The following is an 11,999-nucleotide window of genomic DNA, read 5'->3' as shown; positions in this document are numbered from 1 at the left end:
GGTGGCATGCGAGACTAGGTAGAAGGCAACAATGGAGGTAGGTGGGGGCATTGACACCAAATATGATCATATGTCGTTTGATGATTAGAACAGTGGCATGTCAGACGGGGTAGAAGGAAGACAGAGGCGGACGGGGGCGTTGACACCAAATATGATCACATGTTGTCTAATGATCTGGGTGGTGGCATGTCAGACTGGGTAGCAGTCAGGCAGAGGTTGACGGGGGCATTGACACCAAATATGATCATATGTTGTCTGATGATCTAGGCGGTGGCATGCAAGACTAGGTAGAAGGCAACGCCGGAGGTAGGTGGGGGTGTTGACACCAAATATGATCATATGTCATCTGATGATCATGGTAGTGTGGCATGTTGGACTGGGTAGAAGGCAGCGATGGAGGCAGGTGGGGGCGTTGACACCAAATATGATCACATGTCGTCTAATGATTAGGGCGGTGGTATGTCGGCCTGGTCAGGAGGAGGCATCGGAGGCAAGTGGGGGTGTTGACACCAAATATGATCACATGTCGTCCAATGATCAAGGCGGTGGCATGTCGGACCGGGTAGGAGGCAACGGCAGAGGCGGGTGGGGTCGTTGACACCAAATATGATCACATAGTGTCTCATGATTAGGGCGGTGGTATGCTAGACTAGGCAGAAGGCAACGCCGGAGGCAGCTGGGCCTTTGGCACCAAATATGATCACATGTCGTCTAATGATCAGGGCGGTGGCATATTAGACTAGGTAGAAGGCAGCGACAGAGGCAGACAGTGGTGTTGACATAAAATATGATCACATGTCATCTGATGATCACGGCGGTGGTATGGTGAGACTAGGTAGAAGGCAACGAATGGAGGCAGGTGGCCGCGTTGACACCAAATATGATCATATGTTGTCTGATGATCAAGGCGGTGGCATGTAGGAATGGGTAGAAGGCAGCAGCGGAGGCAGGTGGGGGTGTTGACACCAAAAATGATCATATGTCGTTTGATGATCAAGGCCGTGGCATGTCGGATTGGGTAGAAGGCAGCAGCGGAGGCAGGTGGCGGCATTGACACCAAATATGATCATAGTCTGATGATCAAGGTGGTGGCATGTCGGACTGGGTAGAAGGCAGCGACAGAGGCAGGTGGGGGCGTTGACACCAGATATGATCATATGTCGTCTGATGATCACGGCGGTGGCATGTCGGATTGGGTAGAAGGCGGCGGCGGAGGCAGGTGGGCAGTTGACACCAAATATGATCACATGACGTCTAATGAACAGGGCGTGGCATGTCGACCTGGTCAGGAGGCGGCGTCGGATGCAAGTTGGGGTGTTGCCACCAAATAGATCACATGTAGTCTAATGATCAGGGCGGTGGCATGCCGGCTTGGGTGGAGGCATTGACGGAGACGGATGGGGGCGTTGACACCGATCACATGGTGGCTGATGATTAGGCTGGTGGCATGTCAGACTAGACCGGTGAGGTTAATTTGGTCTCAGTCTAATAAAAATTAAGATAATTATATTTTCGAAGCTATATTTTTTTTCTAAAACCAACCTTTTACCTTTTTTGTTTCATCATTTTCAGATGAATTATGTCCATATCCTTTGCCCGACGTGGCCAACCAAAACTTTAAATATTTATTTAATTGATACAAATTTGAAAAATAAAATTATATATTTGCCAGTAAATGGTGTAGTATAAATGTAGTCTATGTCTGACTTTCTAAAATCTGGCAGAAGGAAGGCTGAAATTAGTGGTGAAATACGCAGAAAGTAAAGTAATGGGATTGCTATCTACCATGAATGAAGGATTCTGTTTTATGCACTCAATACCTGATTAGCCGAGGCATGACACCATTAATTGGTATGATTGGATCTCCTTCCTCTCAAACCTGCTAAGCACAAAATGGTCGTCGAAAATAGAAAGACATAGCAGGATCCGCAGAAGATGAAAACTTGGTGCCTAATTTTTAAAATTCAAATGAAATTAGGTCGATATTGCTCTCCTGTGTATAAATAGCAGGGGTGGTGTAGCTACCGCCTGCGCTTTGCGAGTGCGCCACCTTTGCATGCAAAATGCTGAGAGCTAGCCTAGTTTTCCTGATCCACATATATAAAAGAAAACGCTAGCCAGCTTAGCTTCGAATAGGCAAATAAACACTTGCCATCTAGCTAAGCTTGTATCGATCAAACCTATATCTGAATTTGATCGATTCCAGCAAAACGCTCCTTGGTTTGATAGATTTTTCTGAAATGCAGAGGAAAGGAGACGCAGTTCCGCACCGATGTACACTGTGTGGCAGTGTGGGTTTGTTATATCCCTTAAGTCTTAAGAAAGGTCCTACTCAGCCCTTTTTCATGCCTAATGTGATTAAATGATATATAAATGCTTTATTGGTTGGTATATTTAGCCAAGTGTGACATTGCCTCATTTTTTCTGGTATTTTTAAATCAGCGCATCAGTCCAAATTAATCACGGCCACGCTTCTCGCCTTCTTTGGCGACATGGGAGAACCTAGGTCCTAGCCGTCGGGGCGATGTCTTGTGTCTCCAGCAACTGCTGGGCCTTCCCGGCGACTCATTGTGTGAGGTTTGGTGGGGTGGCGGCTCTTCGGCTGCGGCCGGTGCACCGGGCTCCCGAGGTGCTGCTTGGTTGTGTGTGGTCACTGCTCACTGGATCTGGTTCTCGAGGTTCGGTGGTGCCTATGACATGGCGCAGTCAGCGCGTCGGGGGTGTGTGGTTGAGTGGTGGCATGGGCCAGCTCCAGTTGACCGCATGAGGTGGCTATGAAGAAGCTCCAAGAAAAATATTTGCCCGACCGACCAGAGGTGGCACCTATGGGCGTCGCTTTCTTCTTGTAAGCGCCCACGGCTGTCAGTTTCATCCTTTGTTTTGGTCTTTGTAGCCTCGTAAGTGTTTTAGGTCGTGAAAAGGACTTTGGTAGCCGGGTCTTGTTTTGGTGCGCTTGATGGCCGGGTCTTCCACTATTGTGAAGTCGGAGTTGCGGTTGGTCCTGCGGCGACGATGCCCTGGTGTGCCTTTTCTACTTGTGATGGTCTTGATCGGCACGAGTCTTCCATATATTCTCTTCGAAGCTCATCGTCAAAATTGGAGATAGTACCAGTGTACAACGCGGAGGGTTTAATTGGTTGGCATAGCCGGAAAGTGGGCTTCACAAGGCCACTACGTTGAGGAGGTCTTCTAGTGTGGCCGTTCTCCGATGTTTTGGAGTCGTCGAGCCGTGGATGAGTGATAACGGTCAAAACTTTGCTTTTCGTTTCTTTCGTCTGTTGAAGAAGTTCCCCCGGTGAAATGCGAGAAAATTAAGGCATTCTGATTCATTTTTTTTTAGAAGATAGCTGCGATATATTAATTCACCGAAACATCGGAATCCAAAACACTTACAGTAACAACTGATTGAACACCAAGCCAAGACCTAGACATTTTATTATCGCAACCCTCCTTAGCTAACACATGAGCAACTTCATTTGCCCTTCGACGCACCGCCCGCACCGTGATCTCATCAAACTCAACCATGAGTTCTTTCACCTCTTCCACCAGAGGACCATGGAGCGACCTGTCCTTGTCCTTCTGCCGTAGTTTCGATGCCATCACCATACAGTCCGTCTCCAGTACCACCTTGGTCACTTGCAACTCCCGCGCAAGGAGTAAACCTTCTCGACAGCCCAGGAGTTCAGCCACCTCAGCATCTGCAACATGGGTGAAAAAACGGAATGCCCCCGCAACGAAGCCACCATGGTGATCACGAACGACCACCCCCCCCCCCTCCATTGCCTTCAGCTTGGCGAAAGGCTCCATATGTGTTGATTTTACACCACCCAGCATCCGGCGGTGTCCATTGTTCCTCCCCTCTTGCTGTTATTGCATGTGACCCTGAGTACAGGTTACGCCACTCCTCTACCCCTGCCACTGTTTTTCCAACTACCGCAGCCGGATCTTGTATTTGCCCAGACTCCCGAGCATCATTCCGAGCCAGCCAGAGGATGTAAACCAGAGTGAAGAAAAACTCCGTCTGGCCTTTTTGCTCTTTCCCAAGGATGCATGATTAGCGTCCAAAAAAAAAAGGATGCGTGCTTTGTGCAGGGAACAACTAGTGCATTCGGTGGTGGAAATGATCGAAAATACTAGTACTGTAGATTTTTTTTTTTTGCGAAACACAGTACAATCAAAGACGCTCATACATACGCGCACACACTCACCCCTATGAACGCACACACGCACACCCTACCCCTATGAGCACCTCCAAGAGACTGCGTTGAAGAACTGATCCGGCGGGTCTTGAGATTGGCAAAGTCACCACAGGCGCCTCGCTGTCGACGGGAACGTCGCCTCCCACTGAAGAATATTCCGCCTTTATGAGACATCAAAGTGTCAAATCTAGGATTTGAACTCTGGTGGGCTTGGGGTGCCACTGCCCTCCTAACCATCCAACCACAAATTGGTTCTCTACTAGTACTGTAGATCGATTGCTGCTCTATATGTGCGTACGTGTTTCCGGAAGACACAAGTGGGCATCCGTACAACAATTAATAGACTCATGGATGGATGCTGCTCTCTCTCTTTTCGATCGACAATCCGCGCCCACGTGTATGACCTCGCTGCTGTGTAGGTGTGATGATTGGAACAAAGAGGAGGAGGCCAAAAGAAGGAAAAAAAAGAAATGGATTAGGCAGATGAGATGGATCAGTTCGACCGTAAAAATTCTTTCTGGCGATGATGTCAGATTCACGCGCGCCTGGCCCCAACATGCATGCACGTACCACGTTTAATTAATTCTCTCGGCCGTCGAATTAACTAACTGCCCTCTCCCGCCCTCCTCTTTCGCAAATTGTATGACCAAAAGCTCATCTATCTGAATTAGCTCCGAATAGAAAAAAAAAACTTGCCGGCTAGCTAATTAAGCTTGTATAGATTAAAGCTATATCTGAACTTGATCGATTCCTACAAAATGCTCCTTGGTTTGATCGATTTTTCTGAAAAGGAGAGGAAAGGAGACGCGCAGTTCCTTGTCAGCGCGCCGATGTTACACTGAGTGGAAGTGTGGGTTTGTTGGTATAAATATTTAAAAAAGTCCAACTCGTCCTGTGTCTCCTCCCTTGTGAGGTTTGGTGGGATGGCGGCTCTCCTCCCTTGCCCTGGTGGCAGCGCTTCGGCAACGACCGGTGCATTGGGGTTCCCGAGGTGTTGCGTACCCGTGGGTGGTCGTTGGATCCTGGCGGCTAGATCTTGTTCTCGAGGTATGCGGTTGAGTGGCGGCATGGGGCGGCTCCGGTTTGCTGCGTGAGGTTGCAAAATATTTTCCCGGTCGGCCGGAGGCAGGGCTTATGAGCGTCTCTTTCTCCTTGGATGCGCCTACGAATGCTGCACTAGAGTCACATTCCTCCTTTGTTTGGGTATTCATAGGCGCTTTTGGTCGTGGCAATGACTTTGGTAGTCGGCTCTTGTTTCGGCGTGGCTGATCGGTCAACTTTATAAAACAAAAAACAGCAAGTGTACCGGGGGCATTGCAAGTTTTTAGAGGGGGGGGAGAGAAGGGGCATGGTGAGAGAAAAATGTCCTCATGATAGGTCATAGAAATTACACCAATTATTTAGAGCAGAAGAGGAGGAGGGGGTATTACGTCGGTGAGCCCAAAGCTTAATATCCTCAATGCATCTACGGGGGACTAATTAAGGATATGTCTTGAGAACCACCATTGAAGGTCTGGGCGTTTCTCCTTTTCCAGGCGTTCCAAAGAATGGCGGCAGTGGCGAAGGACAAAAAAAATTTGAGGTCGGGCAAAATTTTAAATCGTAAAAAAAATGACGCAAAAGAATAAACTGTTTTGACACATTAATAGTTTATATGATGGTAAGCACAGTCTCTCAGTAATATGGTAATAACAATATGTTCAAATATAAGTAGAACCTATAGACATACCGATAATGAAGCTTTAATGCCGTACCGATAATGAACCTACAGACATACCGATAATGAAACTTTAATGTCGTATCAACTTGAATGCGAAGTCCGGGATCAAGTTTTATATACTCTACGAAATCAGTTATACCTCCAGCTTCTATAACCACATGCTCCGAAGTCCTCTGTCCTCCTTCCAGTTCTTGTTCTTGCTCTTGTTCTTGGTGTGCTATATCACTTTCATGGGTGCTCAGGTTAGAGCTATTTTCGGTCCTTTCTTCCACTTGCTCTTCAGCTTGATTTGGGATAACATTTGGAGTTTCCTCGTGGGTGTTTGGTTTAGATTGGCTACTACTAGCAATGGGCACAAAATATCTCCTCAAATCTGCAATTGAAATTTGAAAACATAAAATATATTAGTTTGCCCATGTTACCGAGCTCACAATTCACAAATTGAAATTTTATCCAATTGATAAAAACATCTACAATTATACCTCCCCCTTTAGCTGCAGCGTTCTTCCCTTTCCTTGTCCATCTTGGTTCTTCTCGAACCTCGACCACAAAATCACAGCGATAAACTGTTCAAACTTTGAACTGCAAAATCTCGTAGAAACCTACACAAGCGCCGAGTGATCTGTATTCTGTAGCCTGCAGCAGAACAGCGGTAGACGGTTAGGGACGTGCGGACGGAGGCGCAATGAAAAACGTCAAGGAGGACAGAGAGTCGGAGACCCGGAGTGCTGTATCCAGTATCCTGCGGCGTACTCGGTACTCGCCTGATCCGGTGATCGGGTCGAAGAGACGAAGACGAAGACGCGGCGGCAGGCTGTTTCCCTGGAGGCACGCGAGACGCGACTGGTTTTCCTGGAGGCTGGAGCGATCTCGTTCCGTATCGACGTATCGTATATGGCGAGATGACCAGATCGCACGTCCTGGCAGCGATCGCACGTCCGGCCCAGCTAGGTAGCAGCAGCCCAGTTCGCGTCCGTTGAGCCCATTTCCTTTTTTTCCTTTCGTTTTTTCTTCAGAAACGAACACAGCTTGTACAAAACTGTTTGTATATGTATAGATGCATATATATATATGCGATATTTTGCAAAAAATCAAGGTAGGGCAGATGCCATACCTTGCCCAAAGGGAAGCTCCGCCTCTGAATGGCGGTGGTGATGGTGGGTTCCTCGTAGCTCCGACATTGCGAGGTCCACATTTCCAATAGGCAAGAGTAGACCCTGATAGCGAAGTCGTGGTGGAGGAACCTCAAAACTTCATGGGCCTGGGAGCAAAGAAGGAGGAGGTGATCCGTGGCTTCGTATTGCTGGTTACATGAGAGGGACACTACGGGAAAAAAGCTCAGTGCCGTGCACGGGTCTTTGCCGTGTGCTTCCAGCGCCCTTTGCCGTGCGGAAGTTCTTTGCCGTGCGCCTCGCGCACGGCAATGAATTCTTTGCCGTGTGGCTCCGGGGCTACGCACGGCAAACAAACAGCGCACGGCAAAGAGCCGGTTCGGCGCTCGGCAAAGCAAGCAACGCACGGCAAAGAATCCAAAAGCTCACGGCAAAGAAATCTGCACGGCAACGAGAGAGCCAAGGCGCACGGCAAAGCCGCGGGCACGGCAACGATGCCTTTGCCGTGCGTGGCAACCCTTTGCCGTGCGTTTTTGCACGGCACAGAGGGCAGTTTCATTTATTTTCCTTCTTTTGTAGTATTCATATTTATATTAATACTTATATTTGTTGTAAAATTAGTTTTTACTTTTTGTAGACTGTTTGTTAGTGTTACTTAATACAATCTGTATACCGATAAAACAAGTAATCTACTCTGGAGTCGGCAACGGGGCTGAGATGGTTGCGCAGCCCTTATTATTACTAGGCGAGGCGAGGAAGGAGCGAGACAATTAAGGTGTTGTGATTCAATGGATGCATCCTTTATGGTAAGAAAAAAATGGATGCATGCTTTACGCAGGGGAACAGCTAGCTAGTACATGCGGTTGAAAATGATCCAAAATATACTAGTAGTAGTGTAGATTGATGGATTGCTGCTCTAGGTACGTAGTACTTGTTTCCGAAAGACACAAGTCGGCATGCGTACAAGAATTAATCGATTGATTTGCTGCTCTCTCTTTCCGATGGACCGGCCGCGCGCGCGTGTATCCGAAAATGATTGAAACTAACGAAGAGGAGGGCAAAAGAAAAAGAAAAAGAAATGGATTGGGCAGATGAGATGGATCAGTTCCGGTTGTGTTTGACCGTTCGGAAAATGCGTTCTCGTGAGATGTCTCAGCTTCACTTGCGCCGGGCCGCAAAATGCTTCCTTTGTGTGCACGTAAGGCGTAAGTATGAGCAGGCCTGGTTTTATGACCGATCCATCGCGCGCATGGATACGACGCGCTTGCTGGCGACCGAGAGGCTCCGCTCGTTGGTGGGGACCGGTGGCTCGTTGCTGCGAACAAGAGTCCAATTCACGTCCGTAACCACGATGAGGCTCCATAACATTTCAAACCTCTGCCTTGCTCAGGAAAAAAAAACCCAGCCCGTATGGCTAGGCTGCACTAACACGTTTTCTTATCAAACAAAACATGGGTCCAGCGCTTCAGGCCCAAATCCATTAACGACAAGCGCCGCCCATCATCCTCCTCGATCTAGCCATCGCGGTCCGCCTCCCTGTCTCGCGCCGCCCGCCGCCGCCGCTGTCGATCCATGTCCATGTACAACCGCTCTTTGGACGAATCCCTGCAGCTTTGCCCTCGGTGACGGCTGGTTAGAGGAAGCCGTCGACGAGCTCAACCGCACCACCGCCGTCAGCAGGGACGGCAAGGAGATGCAGGTCACCTTGTTCATCGCCCCGCCTTCGATCGTCTCCTGCTTCGACCTCCCACTCTCCCTCCTCATTGACTCCTTCAGATCCACCCTGATTCGCTGATTCTACCCGACGACTGGAACTCCGGCCCTCCCGATTGATTCTCCGAGTCAAACTCCAGTACGTTCCAGATATATCCTCTTCTCCCGGCTGCCCCGCCTAGATATCACGGCAAAAATCCTGATCAAGTCACAAAAGGATCCATGTTAAGGAAGGGCTATCTGGAAGCCTCCCTGCGGCTGCCGGCTCCGGGGCCCAAACTCAGCGATGCTTCCACCGTGGAAGAAGCCCTCGTCGACAAATCCGCCTACATCGTCGACGAGCAGAACCACACCACGGCCTATTCCCTCACCGGGGACGGCAGGGAGGTGCAGGTGAGCTTCTTCCTCGCCCGCCCGCCGCGGGTCTCCCATTTCTGCATATCCTGCACCAACAACACGCCCACCGTGTTCAGTTCCGAGCCTAAGCTGGTCGCGACCGAGGGTAACCTCGCGCTGATTGTCTCGTCGCACGGCTATAGCCCCGCCAAGGATGACTACTTCGTCTACCAGGCTGCGTCCGTCGCCGGCGGGGATCCACCGACGCTGCAGCGTATCCCGCATCCTGAACCAGGCCTGTTCCTTCACAATGGCTCGTGCTATTTCGACGACTACGAGGTTGGCTTCCTGCGCTACCGCACCAAGGGCTGTGACGCCTTCAAGATCGCCGCACTCCGTACTCACGATCTGAATCGCCGAGAGAGCCGGTACAATCTCTACACCTACGACTCTCGGACCAACACCTGGGACCGCAAGACTCGTTGTCTTTGCGGACCATGACGAGGACCAACTTGCAGCACATCATTGCTCGAGGGTGATCACCATCGGAGGGATGCCGGCACCATGGGTCGGGTTGACCTTGGGCAGGGCATCATCCTCGGCGACGTCTTAGGAGGGAAGGAGGACAGCTCCACCAGGCGGCCGGTTCGCTACATACCGCTGCCGGACACGGAGCAAGTTGAGGAGGAAGATATTCTTTGTGGCCCTTCCCGGCGTTATCGGACCGTTGAAGCAGTCCATGGCCGCATTGAGTATGTTGAGGTGCAGATGCACGTCAGGCCAGGCCCTCGCCCGAGGCGGCTTCATGGCACCTACTTCTCAGCTGGCCGGACGGTTGTCGGGTGGAGCACGACGGCGGCAGCTGGCAGTTCCGGCCGGCACATGCACTCTAAGCTCAGTTCTTCCGATATCACCGTCCTCGCGGACATGGCAGCGATGCTGCCTACGTTGCCAAAGGACATTGATGATGACGCCACAACCTTGGAGAGGCTCCACGTTGGTCACCCCACAATCAGCTTGGGTGATGACAGTGACATCGTCTACTTCATGGCCAAGATCGATGAGATGGAGAAGGAGGCATGGGTGATTGCTGTGAACACAAAGACGAAGGTGCTGCAAGGAGTGGCAGAATTCACACCACGGAGTTTGTACAGCATGGAGTTCACCTACATGCCCACTACCATTTCCAAGTATCTTACTCCAGCTCGTACAGAGGTTGTTGACATGTAAAGACCAGTGATGTTGTTTTACGATGGATCCTCTCGTAAAGAAGCTGCTTCCTGTGAGCCCTTTGACCAGATATGGCAGTGCATCTGTAAAGAACCTTCATAATGCCCAAGTGGAACGAGGGGACAGAAGAATGGAATACTTTTTTTTTCTTTCAACCTCCGGCAAGTATTGCTGCACAAGTAGACATTGCCTAGAAACAAGTACGTGCTTCTTAATTAGATGCCTGTTTTTTGTCCAACTCCTGTGTACAAAACGGTACTGAATTTGTTTTCCAGCCTTCCAGGCTGGCCCTTGAAAGAGGCATTTGGATAGCCGGTAAATGCCCGATGTTTATGTCTTACTTTTTTCCTTGATAATAATGACCTTTCGAAGAATTTATATGCTCCCTTCCAGTTATCTTGTTCATGCTTAAGTTTAGTTATTACATTTTTAACATGCAAATGCTATTGAATGGTGCTTGTGGTGCTTTTGTAATTGTATCATTTGGTTGATGTTTCCTTTCAGTAGAAATTCTAGAGTTATTTATCCAGTTGTATCCTTGAATCTGTAGATCATCCAGTGATATTTCCCCTCAAAGGAGCAGGAAGAGGATGGAAAAGGCACTATGCGTGCCGACAGAGGTGTTGACTGGGAAGAGTCAGTTAGGCTTTTCTGACAGTACCAGTCTTCTCTTTGCCTTTTGCATTGTTTGCTGTTACTGATTCAATCACCCTACTTTGATTTCCTTCTGTAATTTGCATGCATGTTTTCAGGCTGCATATTGTGTGTGTGTGGGCATTCAGTAACTTGGCAGTTCTTATCGTCAATACAAACACAACCAAATTTAGTAAGGATACACTGCTAACAAACTAATGGTCATACAGTTGGTTTGCAAGCTATTTACGGCCATGATGAAATCAGCATCAGGGAGCTCTTTACAGCTATATGCTTTTTCCCTCAAATTATTGCCGTATAAGTTTTCTTTCAGATACGTTGCACATGAATTTGTGTGAGTAGGTAGACACTATGTTTGTTTCGTAAATTGTGCTTGCATGATTGTATGTTTTCTTCCTTTGGCTGCTATCGCCCATGGCTTACACATGCGCGGTTACAAGTCGCATTGTCCGGTGGCGCTTCAGTTGGAGATGGCATGCACAAATTCTATTCTATCACAGCATCTACCAAAATATGATCTTTTAGTTCCTAATTTTGTGATCACTCATACTGTGATTAGCTTCTGGCCGTGTAGAAAGTGAGAGGAGATAGACCTGTAAATTGCGGGAAAATACATAAACTGAAGAGGATTCATGTGAAAATAGGGGAATTCCCTCTTGGAATGCTAATTGTTGATTGCTTTCTCTTGCTACACAACGACCTCCTCAATAACTCAATCTGCAGAATGTACCATTATACTTATGTGGCTTTCATACTTAGTGCCTTAGCTTTCCTCGCAATCAAATAGGATTCAATATGATTTTTTTGTCACATATTTTCTGCAAAATAGAAGGTGAGCTATATTAGATCACAAGGTGTCCAGTTACTTTCTTTTCTTTCCGCTATTGATTTTATTTATTTATTTTTACTCACGGGCTGCTGTGTCAGATTAGAAGGTTTAATTAGTTACTTTTGATGGGGATATGCCCATAGGGGGTGGGTCGCCGGTCCCACTCGCCGTGAAGACGAAGGCCCGGGTGGATCGCCGGTCGCCCA

This window comes from Lolium rigidum, chromosome 2, assembly GCF_022539505.1.
Source record: "Lolium rigidum isolate FL_2022 chromosome 2, APGP_CSIRO_Lrig_0.1, whole genome shotgun sequence".
Classification (NCBI taxonomy): Eukaryota; Viridiplantae; Streptophyta; class Magnoliopsida; order Poales; family Poaceae; genus Lolium; species Lolium rigidum.
This window is presented reverse-complemented; position numbering follows the sequence as displayed.